Raw genomic sequence first — 21,649 nt, 5'->3', positions numbered from 1 at the left:
CATGTTAAAGTTGAGGGACGCATGGATTCCACTCAGTATCAGCAGATTCTTGACAATAATGTTCAAGAATCAGTGATAAAGTTGAAGTTACGCAGGGGATGGATCTTTCAGCAAGACAATGATCCAAAACACCGCTCCAAATCTACTCAGGCATTCATGCAGAGGAACAATTACAATGTTCTGGAATGGCCATCCCAGTCCCCAGACCTGAATATCATTGAACAGCTGTGGGATCATTTGAAGAGGGCTGTCCATGCTCGGCGACCATCAAACTTAACTGAACTGGAATTGTTTTGTAAAGAGGAATGGTCAAAAATACCTTCATCCAGGATCCAGGAACTCATCAAAAGCTACAGGAAGCAACTAGAGGCTGTTATTTTTGCAAAAGGAGGATCTACTAAATATTAATGTCACTTTTCTGGTGAGGTGCCCATACTTATGCACCTGTCAAATTTTGTTTGAATGCAGATTGCACATTTTCTGTTAGTGCAATAAACCTCATTTCAAGGAAGAAACATTACTGTGTCCAACAGTTATTACATATATCAAACTGAAATAGCTGTTGCAAAAACACCATTTTTTTTATAAAACATTAAGCTTAAGATTAATAGGGGTGCCCAACCTTTTTCATATAACTGTACAGTTGAACACTGCCCTGGGACAAGGACTTGCATGGGGATAGTTGCAAGTCTGCATCTTCTGATGCGGCAAGGATCACTTCTGATGGGCACACTTTTAGGCAGTGACCTGGGTGTCAGAGATGCTTCCAGGGGTCTTCCCCATGCTGTACCCATGTCTTTTCAGCACTGTATGCATGTGTCACACAGCACATGGGCAGATAAGATTGTAAAATGTTAAAATACCATTTGCCTGTGAATGCATTTGTCACGGTTGAAAGCAATATAAAAGTGCAAAAACACATAAAAATGCTACTTGTGAACATAGCCCAAGATGTGGAGGAGTATTTTTGATTTTGTTTATTTATTTTACCTTATACACAAGTCTTTACCCTGGAAAGGAAGTTCCTTAACATATTTCACAGGAAAGCAGTTTCAGTTTCGTTTTTGAACGTTTTATTGTGAGCCTGTAAAAGTGGCTTAATACCTCTGACCACGTTGTGGACAGCAGTGACCTGGGGGTCAGAAATGCTTCCTGGGGCGATCCCCATGCTGTCCCCATGTCATTTGAGCACTGTCACTATAGTTTTGGGCACTTTTTAGGCTTTCTACAGACTGCCGGGGGTGCCACCGCAAAAATGCTCGGGTCTCCCATACACTAACATTGGGCTCGTTGCTTTGAGCACCCGAGTATCACGGCGACCTCGGCCCGAACTTCGAGCACCCGAGCATTTTAGTGCTCGCTCAACACTACTTGAAACTGATCGCCTGTCTGTAGAATAGGCTGCCCCTCAGCTATATGAAGAGGCCGCAGCACTATGGAGAACGCGGCATCCTCTTCATTATCAACGAGACTTAGTTCTGTAGGTACATACCAACTTTACTTGGTACCACAGCTAAGAGCAATGAATAGGACTGAGCTGTAATACTGGACGCAACTGTGACTATATGTTATATAGTCGTGTTACATTCACCTCACTTCTTGTAACCGACAGATGCACAAACATATTACACATTCACCAAGCGACAACTGGACCTATGTGTATGGGCTCAACCCTCACTAGATATATGACTGTTCTGTTTTTACAGGACCTGTGATGATGTCACAGTCATGTGATCAGTCACATGGAGGGGAGGAGCCAGTCTCCATTTTGAGGCTCCGTGTGAGAGAAGCCGTCTGTACTGGTGAGAGGTAATGAGGGAGCAGGGAGTGTGTGATGGGGGAACAGGACTAAACCCTAATGGGCTGAAGGTCGGGGTCTCTCTGACCACTAGAATATACAGCGGAGCTGGAAAGATCCTGAACTCTGTAGAATTTTCCAGATTTCTGAATTAATTTGCCCTAAAACTCCAGCAGATTTTCACACAAGTCCTAAATGTATTGACCCCTTCACCCCCGAGCCTGTTTTCACCTTCATGACCGGGCCAAATCTTTTCAGTTTTGACCACTGTCACTTTATGAGGTAATAATAACTTTGGAACACTTCAACGGATCCCACTGATTGTGAGGTTATTTTCTCATGACATATTGTACTTCATGATAGTGGTAACATTTGTTCGACTGACTTGCGTTTACCGTATATACTCGTGTATAAACTGACTTTTTCAGCACATTTCTTATGCTGCAAAAGACCCCCTCGGCTTACACTCGAGTATATATAATTCCGGCTGTGGTGGTGCGGGGTTGCGGAGGAGCAACATTACCACGTGTGCCCGCTGCTAAAGGTAATGAATATTCATCCTCTCCACGCCCATGGAAGTATTCATTTCCTTTAATAGCGCGCAGTATCTGTCGCAGCCACCGGCTTCCTGCTGTGGCTCAGCGATCCTCTGTGCCCGCTATTAGAGAATATGAATAGTCACTCCTCTGCACTCCCATGGGCATGGAGAAGAGTGAATATTCATTCTCTTTAGTAGCAGTCACACAGGATCGCTGAGCTGCAGTCGCTGCTGACACTGCGTGCTATTAAAGAAAATGAATATTCACACCTGTCCACGCCCATAGATCTGGCAGCTCAACTCTGCGTCTGAGGGGGCATGGCAGTGATGTCATGCGCTGCTCAGATGCTGAGATCAGCTGCTGCTGGAAGAACAGGACGCAGCGCTGGAGCAGAAGGAAGGTGAGTAGAAGTGTTTATTTTTTTCATGTGTGCAGTTATGGGGGGCCATGTATAACAGGATTGGTATGAGCGGGCCATGTATACCAGGATAGGGGGGCCATGGATACCAGGATTGGGGATGAGGGGGCCATGGATACCAGGATTGGTGATGATGGGGGGGCCATGCATACCAGGATTGTGGGATGAGGGGAGCCATGCATACAAGGATTGTGGGATGAGGGGGGCCATGCATACCAGGATTGGGGATGAGGGGGCCATGCATACCAGGATGAGGAAATTTACCAGTAGCTGCTGCATTTCCCACCCTAGGCTTATACTCAAGTCAATACGTTTTTCCAGGTTCTTGTGGTTAAATTAGATGCCTCGGCTTATATTCGGGTTGGCTTATACTCGAGTATATATGGTATTTGTGAAAATATTGCAAATTTGGTGATAATGTTGAAAATTTCTCAAATTTTAAATGTGGCGCCCCTGAGGGTTCGACTGCCACAGGAATGCTGCACTTCTCTAATGGAGTGTAGTGTTCCTCCTCTGAGGTAAGGCCAGTGTGATAGTCGTGACCTAACCTTTTGCATCCAACACCACACTTCTCCACCAGGGGGAGCTAGTATGCACTAGGTGCTGCTCCCCTGGTTACAGGGAGACTGGGGAACACAAAGTGGTAGGAACCAGTTAGTGGGTGAGGGTGGAGGACGTACAAGTTAGTTACACTTAAATTTCATATTTAATAGAAAGCCATCTTTGATCTTGGTCTCTGGCAGTCTGTCTGTCAAGCGGTCTTGTTGCTAGTCTTTGGTGCATCTTGGCACAACCTGGCTAGTCTGCCTTGGTTGCTGTGTGCTGTCATGTACTGTGTGTTAATGTGACCTCCCTCCGGGAGCGCAGATCCTGTGTGGGCCTGCACCGGCAAGGGACACAGCCCTCGTACCCCAGCCTTGGGACGAGAGGTAGGTTGCAGACAAGGAATGTCTCAACCCGGCCAAGGACCAGGATCAAGAAGGCCCGGAGCTTAAGAGTGTGGCTCCACAGCAAATGGATCCCAGGCAGGATGCAGACGGAGCGGTATACGCCACCTGTCCTCGCCAACCTGATATATTCAGAGGGACTCCGGCTGCAAGAGGGGTACCGGCCCCCGACACCCGACCTTGCTACTCTACGTACTGGACGGGAAAGCCCGGTTAGGCCCAGAGGATCCCACCGTGTATCGGATGGAGAGGAATTGCCACCCGTACCCTTGTTCTGAGAGGAGCTCAGAGGGAGACCCGGCCTATTTGCACACACACGGACAGGAAAGGATTTGGTCTGTAGTTCAGGAACACTCTGGTGTAAGGTCTCGACTGAATGCTGGACTTACTCCGAGTTTGTCGGACCCCCGTCCCTGGTGACCGCAGGACTCCGCGAGGAGCAGGGAGTCGCCTTCCTTCTGCCATCTCTAAAGTGAGTAAAGCCTTGGAAGTTCACCCCTATGGCCTCCGGACTGTTTATTCTGCGCCACACCGCGAGACGCGGCACCCGTCTCCCTTTACTACTCCCCCCATCCTCCTGTCCCTCTGCCCTGAGGCCTCGCTCCGCCTGTGGGGAGCAGTGAGAACTTTGGCCGCCATGACACCGGGCCTCAGCGGACTGTAGCGGCACTGGTGACCCTTCACCAGGCACCACAGGTGGTGTAGTTGTTAATCAGCCACTCAACCCGGACAAGCCCACACCACCTCTTTCTAATGTGACGGCCCTGAGCACGGGTCGGGCCCGGGCCACGGCTGCATCGCACCTCTACATCATAGGGCCCGACACCGAGTCCCCCAACACCCAGGGTAAAACACGAGCTTCTCTGAGTAGAGGCGTCACATAAACTTAATATTTTTGCCCTTAAGGCTAAGTGCCCACGATGCAGAAATGCTGCATATTTTTTATGCTTCTCCCTGGCAGGAAAAACGCATGCGGATTTTACATGCGTTTTTCCCGCCAGGTAGAAGCGTTTGTGAAGCGTCTTTGCATGCATTTCCGCATGCGGGTTATCAAGCGCTTTTCCAAGCGATTTTAGCATCACTTGGAAAAGTGCTTGACAATTTGTTCACACTATATAAATCCATGCAACCGGCATGGATTTATAGTAGTGTGACCAAGTTAGTTAAAATAAAGAATAAGAATGGTGAAAAATAAAAAAAATAAAGTTTATACTCCCCTTCTGATGTCTTCCCGGTGTCTTGCACTGCTTGTGGGGGTGTGAAGGACCTGCGGTGACGTCATTGAGCCATGTGATGGGTCACATGACTCAGTGACGTCATGGCAGGTCCTTCACATCAACGCGAACATTGCAAGACACCGGACGGAGCAGACAAAACACCGGGAAGACATCAGAAGGTGAGTATAAACTTTATTTTTTATTTTAAATTCTTTTTCTACAGTTTCTATGGTACCCAGGTCTGGATGAGAGTCTACTCTCCTCCAGACTTTGGTACCATCCGCACATTGAACCGTGTGATATCCGCATGTGCAAATGCAGTGATGCGGATGTCACGCGGTCCAATGCAAGTCAATGGCGGCGATTACGCTGCGTGTCCGCAAAATTAATGGACATGCTGCGTATTTTTGAGCGCAGCATAAACGCTGCGGAAAAATCCGCAACATGGGCATTGAAAGTGCGGCTTGTCATTGGGGACCATGGGGGGCGGAAATTCCGCAGCATAAATGCTTGTAAAACGCTACGTGGGCACCCAGCCTAAATCAGTCATGTCACCTAAAATAGTTAATAAATAACATTTCTCACATTTCTACCTTACATCAGCACAATTTTGATGAAGATGATCAGCAATTTCTCATTTTTCCAACAAAATTTACAAATCCATTTTTTAATCCCTTTCTGACATATGTGGTAATAGTACATCCCTGTGCCCTGGGCCTATTGGGCCAGGGACGTACTATTATTGCATATTGTGATCGCGCCCGCACACAAGCGATGAGGGGCGATCGCCGCCGGGTGTCACCTGACTGTCACAGCTGACACCCGGTGCTATGTGCTAGGAGTGGTACTGCACCGCTCCCTGCACATTAACCCCCGAAATGCTGCGATCGAAGTTTATCGCAGAATTCCGGAAGCGAATTGCCGTTACCTCCTCTCCGGCGTCCCGCGATGTCTGAGCCGTGTTCCGGTGGTTGTCATGGTGACCCGGATGTCGTCATCGAAGTGCACGATCAAAGTAACTTCTCCCTTTGCATCGCTGATAGGCTGTATAGCACAGGGATGGTGCTGCATTCCTATGCTATACAGCTGATCAGAATGCAAAAAGTGAAAGTCCCAGTGGGACAAAGTGTAAAAGTCCAAAAAGTGTCAGAAAGTGTGAAAAATAAATTGTAAAAATATTAAAAGAAAATGAAAAAATAATCCAAAAAAATAAAATTATACTGTACCCATAAATAAATATTATTATGAAAAAAAAACCACAATAAAAATACACATATTTGGTATCGCCGTGTCCGGAATGACCTGACCTATAAAACTGTCCCACTAGTTAACCCCTTTAGTGAACACAATTTAAAAAAACTAAGCAAAAAACAATGCTTCATCATCATACTGCCAAACAAAAAATGGAATAAAACGCGATCAAAAAGATGAATGTAAATAAAAATGGTACCGCTGAAAAAAAAAAAAAGCAGCCATACAGCTCCATCAGCCGAAAAATAAAGAAGTTATAGCTCACAGAATAAAGCAATACAAAAAAATGTTTTCTACAAAGTACTTTTTATTGTGTGAAAGCGCCAAAACATAAAAAAAACAATATAAATGTGGGGCCACTGTAAACATACAGATCCGAAGAATAAAGCTGCCTTATCAATTTTACCACACGCAAAACGGCATAAAAAAAAAAAAAAAAAAAAAACAATTCCTGAATTGTTGTTTTTTGTTTATTCTGCCTCCCAAAAATCAGAATAGAAAGCAAACAAAGAATAAATAGAAGTCGTCTAATCACTTACGCAGCACAAGGAATGGCGTACAAAATAAACTTTAGTTTAGGGTTGTGCTAGGTTTATGGTTGTGCTACGGTTAGGGTTGTGTTAGGGTTACGGTTGTGCTCGGGTTACGGTTGGGCTAGGGTTATGGTTACGGTTAGTGCTAAGGTTAGGGTTAGGGCTAGAGTTGGGTTAGGGTTGTGCTGGGGTTAGGGTTGTGCTAGGGTTAAAGTAGGGTTAGGGTTGGGCTACAGTTAGGGTTGGAATTAGGATTGTGTTGGGGGTTGGGATTTTTTCAAAAGTAAAGAAAAAAAAATTGATGACGACATGGTGACTAGTGTTGAGCACAAGTGCTCACTACTTGAGTTTGAATGCACCGAGTATCGTGGGTGCTCAAGTGACATGCTCGAGTTTTTGCCCCATATGTTTTGCAGCTGTTGTACAGCCAAAAAACCTTGCGGGGATTGCCTGCCATGGGTGTCTAACAACCCTGAAACATGCGGGCGGGGACTCAAGCATGTTAAGGGGTTAAGGACCACATCACATTTGAAGTGACTTTGATGGACCTTTATTTTCACAAGGGTAACAGGAGAAAATGAACACCACAATATGTTGTAAAATTTGACCTGAGTACACCATTACCCCATATGTGGGGGAATACTACTGTTTGGGTGCATGGAAAGGCTCGGAAGGAAAGGTGCGCCAATTAGCTGAAGTAGATAGTGGTCGCAATACCGGGTTTGCAGAGCCCCTGATGTGCCTAAACAGTGGAAACTCCCCACAATTGATGCCATTTTGGAAACTGCACCTCTCAATGAACTTATCTAGAGGTGTGGTGAGCACCTTGAACCCCCAGGTTCTTCACAGAATTTTATTTAGTTGAGTTGTGAAAATTAAAAAACATTTTTTTTTTCTCACAAAAAATGTTGCTTTAGCCCCAAATATTTCATTTTCACAAGGGTATCAGGAGAAAAGGGACCATACAATTTGTTTTGCAATTTATCCTGAGTACACTGATACCACATATATGGTGGAAAACTACTGTTTGGGCGCATGTCAGGGCTTGGAAGGGAAGGAGCGCTAATTGACTTTTGGAAAGTAAATTTGGCTGGAATAGATAGTGGACACCATGTTGCGTTTACAGAGCTCCTGATGTGTCTAAACAGTGGAAACCCCCCACAAGTCACCGCATTTTGGAAACTACAGCCCTCAAGGAACTTAACTGGGGGGGGGGGGTATGGTGAGCACCATGAACCCACAGGTTCTTCACAGAATTTTATAACGTTGAGCCTTGAAAATCAAAAAATTCATTTTTAGTAACAAAAATGTTATTTACCCTTGTGAAAATTAAAAATTTCAGGCTAACAGGAGAAAATAGATCATCCAATTTGTTGTGCAATTTGTCCTGAGTACAAAGATAACCAATATGTGAAGGAAAACTACTGTTTGGACACACGGCAAGACTCAGGAGGGAAGGAGCACCAATTGAATTCTGGAGTGCAATTTTGCCTGGAACAGATTGCGAATGCCCCTGACATTCCAAAACTGCAGAAAACCCCCACAAGTGACCCCATTTTGCAGACTACATGTCTTGAGGAATTCATCTAGAGATGTAGTGAGCATTTTTAACCCTCAAGCAATTCACAGAATTGTATAACAATGGGCTCAGTCAATGAAAATGACAATTTTTTTCCACTGAAATATTACTTTGGCCTCAAATTTTCAATTTTCAAAAGAGATAATAGGAGAAAATTGACCACAAAATATGTTACACAATTTCTCCTGAGTGCACCAATACCTCATATGATGTCGAAAACTACTAAAGAGGCACAGTACAAAGCTCCGAAGGGAAGGAGCGCCATTTTGTAGCGCACATTTTGCTGGAATGATTTGAGGGCATAGGCGGATTATAATGAGGGCAATTCGGGCTACCGCCCGGGGCTCCGGGGGGCCCATGAATTGCTCCCATTATAATGCGCAATCTTTTTTTTTTTGTCACCGCCGCGCTGGCCGAAGGTTCAGATCACCACCGCTGCGGGCCCGCAGCCGGAGGCGGCTTGAATCATGCTTTGCCGCCCTGCCAGTGCCACATGACGTCAGGCAGGACAGCCACTCACAGACACGCTGGCTGCATCACGCGGCCGCTCCCATCCGGCCACCGTAGCTGTATTATATTCACTAGTGCGGCCAGTTTAACCCCTTAACAACATTAGATGTACTAATACGAGTCTGTGCCCTGGGACTTAAGAGCCAGACCCGTATTAGTACGTCATCGCGATCGTGCGCACACACAGGCTGTGCGGGCGCGATCGCCGCCGGGTGTCAGCTGATTGTCACAGCTGACACCCGGTACTATGTACAGGGAGCGGTCCCGCACCGCTCCCCACACATTAACCCCCGCAATGCTGCGTTCAAAGTCGATCGCAGCATTGCGGTGGCAAGGGGAGGTGATCGCAGATACTCACCTCCTCTTCCGGCCTCCAGCGCTGTCTGCCGCGGCTTCCAGGATGTTGCCATAACGACCCGATGTCGTCATGACAACATCCGGGTCACCAGACAGCAGGAAGGTTTTTTGGACATGCGCAGTGCATCTCCAAACTATCTTCTCCCTGTCCAGCGCTGACAGCCTGCATGGCACAGGGATGGGGCTCCATCCCTATGCTATGCAGGCGATCAGAGAAAGAAAAGTGAAAGTCCCAAAGTGGGACAAAGTAAAAAAGTATAAAAACTGTCAGAAAGTGAAAAAAAAAATAAAAAAAAAATCCACCAAAAATAAAAATATAATGTACCCATCAATAAATATTATTATAAAAAAAAAAAAAAACAACAACAATAAAAGTACACATATTTGGTATCACCGCGTCCGGAACAACCTGACCTATAAAACTGTCCCTCTAGTTAACCCCTTCAGTGAACACGGTAAAAAATAAAAATAAAAAACGAAGCAAAAAACAATGCTTTATCATCATACCGCCAAACAAAAAATGGAATAACACGCGATCAAAAAGACGAATATAAATAAAAATGGTACCGCTGAAAACGTCATCTTGTCCCGCAAAAAAGCAAGCCACCATACAGCTCCATCAGCTGAAAAATAAAAAAGTTATAGCTCTCAGAATAAAGCTATGCTAAAACATAATTTTTTTCTATAAAATTGCTTTTATTATGTAAAAGTGCAAAACATAGAAAAACTATATAAATGTGGTACCGCTGTAAACGTACTGATCCGAAGAATAAAGCTGCCTTATCAATTTTACCACATGCGGAACAGAATAATAAAAAAAAAAAAACAATTCCTGAATTGTTGGTTTTTGTTTATTCTGCCTCCCAAAAATCAGAATAGAAAGCGATCAAAAAATGTCATGTGCCTGAAAATGGGACCAATAACAACGTCAACTCATCCGCAAAAAACAAGCCGTCACATAACTGTCTGCCAAAATCTGGCAAATTGGAACCATGTCGCGTTTGGAGAGCCCCTGTGTGCCTAAACATTGGAACTCCCCCACAAGTGACCCCATTTTGGAAACTAGACCACCCAAGGCACCTATCTAGATGCATAGTGAGCACTTGGAACCCCCAGGTGCTGCACAAATTGATTTGTAAAAATGAAAAAGTGAAAAAAAAACATTTTTTCATTTTTACGAATCAATTTGTGAAGCACCTGGGGGTTCCAAGTGCTCACTATGTATCTAGATAGGTGCCTTGGGGGGTCTAGTTTCCAAAATGTGGTCACTTGTGGGGGAGCTCCAATGTTTAGACACACAGGAGCTCTCCAAACGCGACATGGCGTCCGCTAATTATTCAAGCAAATTTTACAATCAAAAAAGTCAAATGGCACTCCTTCCCTTCCGAGCCCTGCCGTGCGCCCAAACAGTGGTTTTTCCCCACATATGGGGTATCTGCGTGCCCAGGGGAAATTGCACAACAAATTTTGGGGTCCATTTTTTCTTGTTACCCCTGTGAAAATAAAAAAAATTGGGTCTAAAGTAACATTTTTGTGAAAAAAGTTAAATGTTCATTTTTTTCTTCCACATTCAAAAAATTCCTGTGAAGCACCTGAAGGGTTAATAAAGTTCTTGAATGTGGTTTTGAGCACCTTGAGGGGTGCAGTTTTTAGAATGGTGTCACTTTTGGGTATTTTCTGTCATAAAGACCTCTCAAAGTGACTTCAAATGTGATGTGGTCCCTAAAAAGATGGTTTTGTAAATTTTGTTGGAAAAATTAGAAACCGCTGGTCAACTTTTAACCCTTATAGCTCCCTAACAAAAAAAAAATTTGGTTCCAAAATTGTGCTGATGTAAAGTACACATGTGGGAAATGATATTTATTAAGTATTTTGTGTGACCTATCTCTCTGATTTAACACTAGGACTACTGGACTCGTGACCCCGCCTAGAACTACTGAAAGGAGTCATTTTGACTCCTTGCTTGTTTTCGTTTATTTTTAGAGTTTCATTTGTGGTTATTTATTAATAATTATATTTTTTGTAATGTATTATTATTGTGAGATCCAACAGTAATGCTTTTGATTGTTTTTTTTCTGCTTTTCTTATTTTTCTACAGAAAATAACAATAATTATAATAGACGTTTTTCAAACATTTTTTTTTTATTCAAGTGCACACATATAAACAACAACTGAAGAACAAAAAGCAGAGAAAATGTAGGTGGAGCAGCATAAAAATGAAAATATGGCGCAGAATTCACCTTCTAAACATTTGGTGTTTCGCATTTTAGGCATTGCCTTTGATTTATGGCAGTACATTGCCCACACAAAGACTTACCACAAGTCTTACAATTTCCGACAGATCTATTTTTCTTGCACTTTTCTTTGATCTGGAAAAATTTTGTTTGAACCATCACTTCTGAGCATGTAGAAACTTGGGACGTGGAACCCTTTTCCCTATCTGTGACATAAGGACCACTCAACTCTCTCACAAGCGTTTGCAAAAATGCCTTGCGTGACATTTTTTGGTGGGTAATCTCCTTGAATATTATCCATGCATTTATACCCGCAAAGTCTAAGGCATTTTCAAATGCATGAACAGGCCATCTCCTTGTGCATGTTCGTGTGGTATATTTTCGTGCCATCTGATCCACTACATCTACTCCATATTTTGTTTCATTGTAAAACTTTACCGTTTCTGGAGTTTTTTTAGCGGAATCAGACGCAACAACAACATCTGGATGGACGGAACTCAAAATGACAACATTTTTGTTGGGCTTTCCTTGATATACTGTAAGTGTAAAATTGTCTTCATTTCTAAACACTTTAGTGTTGTACAATTCCTCTTTCATGGATTTTATTTCTTTAGGCACTTCTCGCCTTATCTTGTTCAGTGTTCCCACGATGGTTGTTCCTTTGCTTTTTAGCTGTTTAGCTAATTTTACTGAAGTAAAATAATTATCAGTTGTAACATTGCGACCTTTTTTCAAAAACGGGTCCAATAACTTCATTACCACATGGTCAGCTAAACGGTCCTCAGCACGGCGTGTGCCATCTTTGCCTAGATAAGGGAAGCCATTTGCCAGATATTTGCTCCTCTTATCAACAGCTAGCCAATATTTGTGGCCATATTTATCTGGTTTGGAAGGCATGTACTGCGTGAATGGACACCTAGTTTTGCTTGGGAAAAGTTGCTCATCCACCGTTATGTATGGGCCAGGTTTGTAACACGCAATACAATTTTCAATAAACCTGTCCCACACAGTAGAAAATAGAGCAAACTTGTCCGTTTGCAGTCTCTCCGATCGAGTAGATTTCTCATCAAATCTGAGAAACCTCATAATTTCAACAAAGCGGTCCCTAGACATTGTCGCTTTGCAAAACGGTATTCCCCAGTCATTACACCAAATACTGCTAATCGAGTGACGGTTCGTGCCAGATATTCCACGAGCATAGAATATCGCAATGAATGCATCTAGCTCCTCATCAGATAGAGTAAACTGTAAATTATTGTTCCTGCATGCTTCTGCAAGCGTACAGTTCTTTATATGTGTCAATATATATGAATCAAAAAATAAGCGCCATGCGCTCAAAGGACTATCAATAATGATATTTCTTCTGGCGTATCCTGTAGGGCCAGGTGCTTCTCGAAGACTATTTTGGCTGTCACGCCTACCAGGCAAGTGTTCTCCAATTTCAACAGGTTTCCATTGAATAACATCCGCTGAAACTAGTATTCCTTCAGATTCGCCTTCTCTGGTGTTTGTTGTTGCATTACCTTCGCCGCCATCGTTATCTGTTGTTCTTTCATTTCTGGGATGTTTTGCTGATTTTTTCTGTCCACGACCAGGAGGACGGTCACGAGGCAACATAACTGCATGAGCCCGATCCCCAGTTGATGTGCTTGGAATATCTGTAAAAAAGTTGATGAATATTTAGAATTTTTGTTTTGTAAGGGTCCGTGCACACTGGCTGGATTAGCGGCGGAATATCCGACCGGATATTCTCACCACAATCCGGCCCGTACCTGCCCGCTCAGGTACAGAGCGGAGTTTCATACCTGAAGCTACGCTCCGAACCCCGGGCTGGAGCCGCTGTCTGGGACGGAGCCGTGCTCGCGCGTAAGCAAGCGCTGCTCTGTCCCTGACAGCGGCTCCAGCCCGGGGTTCGGAGTGGAGCTTCAGGCATGAGCGGGCAGGTACGGCCTGTATTGCGGCAAGAATATCCAGATGGCTATTCAGCCAGAATTCTGCTAGTGTGCACAGGCCCTAACTCAGTGTGTGGAAGAACAAATAAATACACATAACTACTTACCTTCTGGATTTGTTCCTTCTAAGTCTTCAGATTCACTTGATATGTTCTGAGGAATGAAATCTTCATCACTGTCAGAATCAAATACATGTTCCTGCAATTCGGATTCCGATTCATCCTCCGGTATGGATTGCAAAGTAGCCAGAATATCCTGAGGCTTTATCAAACGTCTTCTCTCCATATTCCTCACAAATTCCATAATTCTATATAGTTCCCTGCTGAAAAATAGAAATGAAATGAAAACTAAAAGAAATAATAACTGTTCTGCCACCTTCAAAAGTAGGTGGGCTGAATCAGTTGACAGACTGCTAAACTATTTCATAACAATTCATACCTGTATGAGTCTTCAGAGCTCGTATGTCTGCGTCTGTTCTCTTTGTCTCTTCAGCTGAACTGAAAGTAAAGTTACTATCCAGAATACTGTCTCCTGCTAGGACCTTAGAAAAACACCACCCTTCATTAGCATAAGATAAGAGCCTAGAGTAAACAAGCTATTTTGTTCAGCATTACACAGTAATACAAGCAGGTAAAACACAAGGAAAATGTGAAAAGTTGACATGTAAATTGAACTACATCTATATGAACATCAGGGTAAATAAGACAGAGTGAAAAAATTATGCACAAAACTTTATAGCAACATTTAGTGACAAAAGGACCTCAAAATATAGTAGGGAGTCAAAATGAATCCCTTCAGTAGTTCTTGGTAAATTTTGAAAAAAACGCGCAAATTTTTCACCAAAATTATTTATTCTCACAAAATCTTTTTTCACATCATATTTGAGGAAAAGTCATCGAGTTTCAAGCCGGAATTCTGAAAAATGTAGTCACAGAAGAGAAATAAAAAACGAAAGGAGTCAAAATGACTCCATCAGTAGTTCTAGTGTTGGGCATAAAAATTCAAATTTTGAAAATTGCAAAATTTTCTAAATTTTCGCCAAATTTCCAGTTTTTCACAAATAAACGCAAGTGATATTGAATAAATTTTACCAAAATCATGAAGTACAATATGTCACGAAAAAACAGTCTCAGAATCAGGGGGATCTGTTGAAGCGCTCCAGAGTAATTACCTCATAAAGTGACAGTGGTCAGAATTGTAAAAATTGGCCTGGTCATTAACGTGCAAACCACCCTCGGGGGTTAAGGGGTTAAATGATGTTGGGACTGCCTTGCCTGACATCATGTGGCAGGGCGGTCCCAACATCATTTAAACTGCCCGCGCTAGTGAATATACAGCTACGGTGGCCGGATGGGAGTGGCTGCGTAGTGCAGCCAGCGTGTCTGTGAGTGGCTGCTTTGAAATTTGGGTCCTGCCCTGCTTGACGTCATGTGACATGACGTCAGGCAGGGCGGGACCCAAATTTCAAAGCAGCCACTCACAGACACGCTGCATCACGCAGCCACTCCCATCAGGCCGGCTGTAGATCCACCAGGGTGGGCAGTTTACATGATGCTGGGACCGCCCTGCCACATGACGTCAGGGAGGGCCCAGCATACACAGCGCGGGCGCTGGTCTATTAAAAAGAAGAAATGGCTGACATGAAGAGGAGCCGCCTGCTCCTATCCCACGCACCATGACCCAGAGCTTGCCAGTGTCAAAGTGTGTTTAAAAAGTATGTGTTTTGTGTATATCTATCAATAATGGTTCCCTGCCGTTTTTTACAGAGTGCTTGCTGGCTGCCTTCTACCACTTGCCGCAGACAAACATTAGCTTATATCATCGTCTGTCTCAGACAGTGTCTGTGGACTGTGGCAGTGGAACGGGGTGGGCAGTCAGGCAGCCAGCAGCACTTTGTATGAAAGGGCAGAGGATCATTGTCATTTTTAAAATTTGTACATAATGTTGGGGATGGGAGAGGAGTGGACTGAAACTACATAAAGACAAATGCCCCTGCACGCTGTCTACTCCTTCCCCCCCATCATCTTAGAATTTTTGCTTTCATCATGTATTTCATTATTTGTATAAATGTATGATGCAATGCAAGCAAAATCTCCAAGGTGGACAGCGCATAGTGTGCCGGGGCATTGGTCCCATGTAGTTTCAGTCCACTACCATCTCCACATTTTTTACACAATAAAAGGATCCTTGCCCTTAGATACAGAGCGCCACTGCAAATTCTGCTTGTACATGCCCACAATCAGGAATGGTAGCGTTTTGGATGCAGCGTATTTTCGCTGCATTGTAATTACAGCACTTGTGTTTAGTTACATGCAAAGTTACCTCATCTAATGACATGCTATTGGTTATACACTGAAGACACTGGTCTTTGCCACAGAAATTCACATGCAGCCATGCTGCTTCTTGTAAACCCGCGTAAACTCACCTCACCCGGGTGAGATTACATAGCATTAGGCTGGTTTCACATGTCCGGCTATTTCCGGTACTGGAAAAACCGGTACCGGAAATATCCGTGTCCCGTGTGGCAACCATTTGCCACATCAGGACCGGTGCCTAGGAATAGAGGTACAGTTAGCGCTGTTCCCAAGCGCAGGTGCCGAACGCTGCCCTCATAATAATAATAATTTTTATTTTTATAGCGCCAACATATTCCGCAGCACTTTACAATTTTAGGGGGGACATATACAGACAATACAGAATAAGCATAACTTATGTCAAAAGGAGTGAGGGTCCGGCTGCTCGCAAGCTTACAGTCTATGAGGAAATGGGGGAGACACAAAAGGTAGAATGTACATATATTGTATAATGCAGCCTTGATATACTAAATAGGATAAATAATACATGGACTGGTCGCCTGCCAGTATGTGTGCAGTCCTGACAGAGGCTATTAAGTGCATGATTGGTATGAATCTGAAATTGAAGAAGATTTTAATATAGGCCAAAACTGGGACCGATAGATAAGTGTGTTGAGGCGATAGGCCAGTCTAAAGAAATGGATTTTTAGGGTCCACTTGAAACTGTGGGTTTGGGAATTAATCAAACTGTCCTGGGTAGTGCATTCCAAAGAATAGGCGCAGCACGCGAGAAATCTTGGAGATGGGAGTAGGGAGTTCGGATTATGGAGGATTTTAGTTTTAAGTCATTGGCAGAACAGAGGGCACATGTAGGGTGGTAGACTGAGACAAGGGAGGAGATGTAGGGGGGTACTGAAGGATGGAGTGCTTTGTGGGTAAGCGTGATAAGTTTAAATTGAACTCTGTATTGAATGGGCAACCAATGCAATGACTGGCACAGGGCCTCGGTGTAGCGGTTGGCGAGGAATATGATCCTGGCTGCTGCGCTAAGGATGGATTGGAGAGGGGAGAGTTTACTAAGTGGGAGACCGATTAGTAGAGAGTTGCAATAATCGAGACAAGAATGAATAAGAGCTACAGTAAGAGTTTTTGCCGCGTCAAAGGTGAGAAAAGTCCTGATTCTTGAGATGTTTTGAGGTGTAGATGACATGAACGATTTGATGTGAGGAATGAAGGAAAGATCTGAATCAAAAATGACCCCAAGACAGCGGGCTTGTTGCTGGGGAGTAATGGTTGAGCCACAAACGGAAATGGCAATATCCGGCACAGGGAGGTTAGTGGAGGGAGGAAATACGAGTAGTTCAATTTTTGACAGATTCAGTTTTAGGCAGAGGGAGGACATAATGTTAGACACAGCAGAAAGACAATCACTGGTCTTTTGTAGTAATGCAGGGGTGATGTCCGGAGCAGAGGTGTATAATTGGGTGTCATCAGCATAGAGATGGTACTGAAAACCAAATCTGCTGATTGTTTTTCCAATAGGAGCAGTGTATAAGGAGAAAAGAAGGGGGCCTAGGACTGATCCTTGAGGAACCCCAACAGTAAGGGGAAGGAGAGAGGAGGAGGAGCCGGCAAAAGACACAGAGAAGGAGCGGCCAGAGAAATAGGAGGAGAACAAGGAGAGAACAGTGTCCTTGAGGCCAATAGCGCAGAGGAGGAGCTGGTGATCACGATTCCTTGCTAGTGCTGCGATCAGCGCGAGCAAGGGAAAATGATGAGGGTAGTAGTAGTCTGCTCCCGCATTGTGTCCCTGTGTATAAATAAGATTAAAATAATAAAATCCATATACTCACCTTTCCTAAGTGTCCCACGCTGTAATCCTCTGACTGCTGACAGAGGAGGCGGTGAAAATGAGCCGCTCCAGCGAGCGGCTCCGGAGCTGCACTCAGGAGCAGTGTCCTGTCACTCACAGAGTGCAGCTACGGAGCGGCTCATTTTCTCCGGCTCCTCGGCAGCAGCGGTCGCATGGATTACAGCAGGGGACACCTAGGAGAGGTGAGTACATGGATTTTATTATTTTAATCTTATTTTTGCAGGAGTGGACACAGCGGGAGCAGACTACTACTCTCGCTATTGTCCCTGCCTGTGCTGATCGCAGCGCCGGCAGGGATCCATGATGAGGGCAGTGTTCAGCCCCCAGCGCTTGGGGACAGCGCTAACTGTACCGCTGATTCCCAGGCACCGGCACGTGTCACACTGATGACAAACGGATGTCATCCGTGTGTGTTCAGTGTGAGACAGTTTTGTGGACCGTGTATCTGCAAAAAAACAGACATGTCTCCGTGTGGAGCACACAAACACATGGTCCATGGAAACACACTGACATGTGCGCAGACCATAGACAGTTTCCGGTACGTGTGGAAACTGTCACCACTCGTAGAGACTTGTTTACATATTAAAGTTGGTCTGTTCAATACTATGGCTTAAAGTATTTGTTTAAGTGAAGGTAAATTTTAGATTAATGGATGTTTTTTATGTTATAGTTTCACCCAGCAGCTATTTTTTTCAGAAATAATGTTTCAGGTATATGGTGAACCCTGACCCATCACGTGGGGTGGTGGAGGGGCCCATGCAGTCTCAACTGCCCGGGGCCCTGGCTATCCTTAATCCACCCCTGTTTGAGGGTGCCATGTCACAATGGCAGAGCCCCTAAGGTGCCAGAACAACAGAACCTCCCATATGTGACCTCATTTTACAAACTACACCTCTCAATGAATTCATCTAGAGGTGCAGTGATCACATTGACACCATGGGTGTGTCACAGAACCAAACATCATTAGCCGATGAAGAAAAAATAATTACATTTTTACCACAAAAATTTTGTTTTAGCCCCAGATTTTAACCCCTTAAGCCCCGGAGCATTTTCCGTTTTTGCATTTTCGTTTTTGCTCCCCTTGTTCCCAGAGCCATAGCGTTTTTATTTTTTGGTCAATATGGCCATGTGAGGGCTTATTTTTTGCGGGACGAGTTGTACTTTTCAACGCCATTACTAGTTTTATCATATCCTGTACGGGAAAACAGGAAAAAAATTCCAAGTGCGGTAAAATTGCAAAAAAAGTGCAATACCCCAGTTGTTTTTTATTTATTTTTTTTACCATGTTCACTGAATGCTAAAACTGACCTGCCCTTCTTATTCTACAGGTCATTACGAGTTCATAGACACCAAACATGTATAGGTTCTTTTATATTTAAGTGGTGAAAAAAAATTCCAAAATTTGGTAAAAAAAAAAATAAAAAAATAGCGCCATTTTCTAAGACCCGTAGCGTCTCCATTTTTCGTGATCTGGGGCTGGTTGATGGCTTATTTTTTGCGTGCCAGGCTGACATTTTTATTGATAACATTTGGGGTAGATCCGATGTTTTGATCGCCCGTTATTGCATTTTATTGCAATTTTGCGGCGACCAAAAAACGTAATTCTGGCGTTTAGAATTTTTTTCTCGCTACGCCGTTTACCGATCAGAATAATTCTTTTTTTATTTTGATAGATCGGGCGATTCTGAACGCGGCGATACCAAATATGTGTATGTGGGTTTTTTTTTTATATATTTTATTTTGAATGGGGCGAAAGGGGGGTGATTTAAACTTTTATATTTTTTTATTTTTTTTTCTATTTTTAAAAACTTTTTTTTTTTACTTTTTGCATGCTTCTATAGTCTCCATAGGAGACTAGAAGCAGCAACTGTCCGATCGCCTCTGCTACATACAGGGGACCAGCAGATCCCCTGCATGCAGCAGAAATGGTCCTGTGCTATGAGCGCCGACCACTAGGTGGCGCTCATAGCGACAAGATCATGACAACCACAGGCGTCTGCTGCAGACCCTGGGTTGTCATGCACGCCCATCGGCGACCCGCGATCACGTGACGGGGTCGCCGGTGGGCGGGGCTTATGACGCGCTACCCGGAAGCGCGCGTTAAATGCTGCTGTCGGAGATTGACAGCAGCATTTAACTGGTTAACAGCCGCGGGTGGATCGCGATTCCACCCGCGGCTGTTGCGGGCACATGTCAGCTGTAAGAATCAGCTGACATGTGCTCGGTTCAGTGAGGGCTCAGCGCCGGAGCCCTCACTGAACCGGCGGTACGCAGATATGCGTACTAATACGTCCCCGGTAAGTAAGGGGTTAATTGTCACACAGGGAATGTGTAAAAATGGCACCATAATTTGTTATACAATTTTTGCTGAAAGTGATAATACCCCAAATGTGGCTGTACTGTACTGCTTAGCCACACGGCGATGCTTGGGAGGGAAGGAGTACTATTTAACTCTTGGAGAATAATTTATCGTAGAATAGTTTGCAGGCTTCATATACAGAGCCCCTAAGTGCCAGTAGAGCAGAATCCTCCCTCAAGTTACCCCATTTTGGAAATTAAACCCCTCTGGGAATTTATCTACAGATATAGTGATGATTTTGACTCCGTCGGTGTTCTCCAGAAACAAGCAGCAGTGGATGTTGCTTAATGGAAATTGCAAATCTGCCAGTGTAGTGTCCGTACATTGTGCCCAGCTCGTGCTTCTGGAGACATGCACCCGTAAGTTAGGCGAGCTCTCATCAGTACAGAAATATCAAACAAAATGCTAACTGCGGTTTAGGCACACTGTGGGGCTCAGAAGGGAGGGGGACATTTGGATTTGGGAGTGCAGAATTCGCTGGATTTCTTCTGGGGATGAGGAACTATAGTGCTTTTTCAGAGCTTTTGTACTACCAGTAACGTGGAAGCCCCCTATATTTCCGTTAACGGATGATGGGCCTGTGTGTGGACTTGCTTTTTTTGTGGAGTGATTTGAAGCTTTTGATGGGAACATTTTACATAATATTTGGCATCACATTTCTCCTTCGCTCTACGCTGAGCATTTACTTTGGGGTTTCCATCTAAATCTCCGAGTGACGTGATTCAGATGAAAACCCAGAGGGATCCATTCACTATAATGAGGCAGCTGAGTTACTCTGGACTCGACCTGGCCACTGTTCAGCTGTGTCCTTCTTTTCAGAGAAAAACACAAAACTGTGGTCGACCGCACTTTTATGCACATCTAAAAAGATAGACACAGCCGGATTATAGGCCAGACAATGTCCACAGTGCCTACATCTGCCTCAATGTAAGCACTCATCGAATAGCGCAGGATAAATGTGCGCCGAGCCTTACTGCGATCTTTTGGAGGCTGAATGAACAAATCAACAGCACGTGAATGTGATGACACAGAATTTAATCTTAATTATCCAAACGTCTATTTTCAGTAGGTCAGGAGACTTTGTCATATCGTCTGTTGACATTTAAGTTGATGTTTGTTGTATATCATTGTCTGCTATCTCTGGAGGAACAATGATGTTTGCTAATATGCTGATACATATTGTACCGGGCCAGCTAGTTTGTTGACAGGCCCTGTGACGTGCCCTGCTCTGCCTCCCCTCCCGCGCATGCGCAAACCATGCCTCCAGCGCCGACTGCCTACTGCGCCGCAGCCTTGTATTGCGCAAGCGACAGTGAGTGAGAGACTTCCGCTCCGCTGGCAGTACGCAGCCAAACGGAGCAGTAGGAAAACAAAGCGCGCTTCATGGGAGCTGCGCTTTGCGCATGCGTGGGAGGGGAGGCAGAGCAGGGCATGTCACAGGGCCAATCACAGGGCCCTGTGACGTGCAGGGGAGGGGAGAATATGGTAATTTACCACAGAGGCGGCGATTTAGGGGAATAGTAAGCAGATAGATTTCTCTGCCATCAGACCTCTGCTATGGGCCATACAGGTAAGTATAGATTTACTTTTCTATCACCTGTATGCCCATAGTAGAGGTCTGATATCGCCCAAGGAGGTGACAGATTCCCTTTAAGTACATATACTCACGTCATCACCAAGGAGCTTTTAAACATCATCCATCTGGAATATCAGAGAAGCAATTACCAAGACAGAGAACCCCTGGACAAATCACAACAATGCATGTACGTCCCACTTATGCAGGTACAA

At 44.4% G+C, this 21,649-nt stretch overlaps 1 protein-coding gene across 2 annotated transcripts in view; it reads left to right on the top strand.

The window, feature by feature from the left end:
- The first annotated feature begins 1,761 nt into the window (after window positions 1-1,761).
- Window positions 1,762-21,649, top strand: part of LOC141272055 (uncharacterized) — a 64,381-nt gene continuing 44,493 nt past the window's right edge. For both annotated transcript variants that reach the window (XM_073682352.1, XM_073682350.1), the window contains exon 1: window positions 1,762-1,809. The gene's annotated coding sequence lies outside the window, so the exon portion shown is untranslated. The remainder of the gene's footprint in view (window positions 1,810-21,649) is intronic.

This window comes from Phyllobates terribilis, unplaced genomic scaffold (assembly GCF_046119375.1).
Source record: "Phyllobates terribilis strain yellow unplaced genomic scaffold, ASM4611937v1 Scaffold_5__5_contigs__length_657084704, whole genome shotgun sequence".
NCBI lineage: Eukaryota > Metazoa > Chordata > Amphibia > Anura > Dendrobatidae > Phyllobates > Phyllobates terribilis.
The sequence above is the reverse complement of the archived record's forward strand: the minus strand, read 5'-3'. Positions and strand labels throughout refer to the sequence as shown.